General features: G+C 42.7%; 1 long non-coding RNA gene across 1 annotated transcript in view; it reads right to left on the reverse strand.

Moving 5' to 3' along the window:
* Positions 1–264: 264 nt before the first annotated feature.
* Positions 265–1235, reverse strand: part of LOC105996007 — a 6902-nt gene continuing 5931 nt past the window's right edge. Inside the window, exon 3 of the long non-coding RNA XR_001175588.1 lies at positions 265–496. This is a non-coding gene — a long non-coding RNA (uncharacterized LOC105996007). The remainder of the gene's footprint in view (positions 497–1235) is intronic.

Genomic DNA, 1235 nt, shown 5'->3' on the forward strand with positions numbered 1-1235 from the left:
CAGGTCTGAGCCACTAGTACTCAGCTAAACAATTTTTTTTATTGTTGGGGTTTTGTCATATATATGTGTGCTGGTATCAGGACTTGAACTCAGGGCCTTGAGCTATGGCTTAGCTTTTCAATGATGGCTGGTAGTGTATCACTTGAGCATTTTTGCTGGAGACAAGACTCTCTGAAATTTGTCTGACTGGGCTGGCTTCAGACCCAGCCTTTTCCCTTGTATTTGTTCTAGTTATCATTGTATAACAAACCTCCCAAGATCTTAAAAGCTTAGAACAAATTATTTTATTTGCTGTACTGATTTACAGCTGATTTAATGGCAACACGGGGCTGCTGAGGCTGGCAGGTCCATTTCCCAAGCGACTTTTTCACTCTGAGATCTGTCCTTGTTGCTTCTTCACTTCTCTATGAAATGTCTCATCTTCCAGATCTTCTCCACATGGGTTTTTCACAACATAATGCTTTCAGGGTAATGACAGGTCTTAGATGGTAGTTGGCTTCCAAAAAGCAGAATGCAGAAGTTGTCAGGTTAGTTTAGTGCAACATCACCATTTTTCCTTTATCAAAAGAGTCAGTCTACCCAAATTGAAGGAAGTGGAGAGAATCCATTTGTTTTTTGGGGGAGGGTTTCAGGGGGAACAGAGCCCAGGCCTTAACATGCTAAGCACATGCTATACCACTAAGGAAACTCCTAGCCTACTGATGACTGTCAATGGTACACTGAGTTGGGAGGTTGTATTGTAGACATCTTTGGAAAACAATCTACATTTGTCATTAAATTTTTTTCCTTTCTTTTTTCTTTTGTGGGTCATGGGGCTTGAACTCTGGGCCTGAGTGCTGTCCCTCAACTCTTCAGCTCAAGGCAAGTGCTCTACCATTTGAGCCACAGAGCCACTTCTGGTTTTCTGGTGGTTTATTGGAGGTAATAGTCTCACAGACTGTCCTGCCCAGAGCTGGCTTTGAACTGAGATCCTCAGATCTCAGACTTCTAAGTAGCTAGGATTACAGCCACCAGCGCCCAGCTAAATTTTTTTCCTTTCTTCAGTGGTAAATCTGTCTTTCCTAGTAATTTATAGGAACGGTATTACATGTCTCAAATCTTTTGCATGTATAAAAATTCTTTCTATGGGGCTGGGAAGTGGCTCAGTGGTAGAGCACTTGCCTTGCATGCATGAGGCCCTGGGTTCGATTCCTCAGCACCACATAAGCAAAAAGAAAAAAGCCGGAAGTGGTGCT

This window comes from Dipodomys ordii, unplaced genomic scaffold (assembly GCF_000151885.1).
Source record: "Dipodomys ordii isolate 6190 unplaced genomic scaffold, Dord_2.0 Scaffold125, whole genome shotgun sequence".
Lineage (NCBI taxonomy): Eukaryota > Metazoa > Chordata > Mammalia > Rodentia > Heteromyidae > Dipodomys > Dipodomys ordii.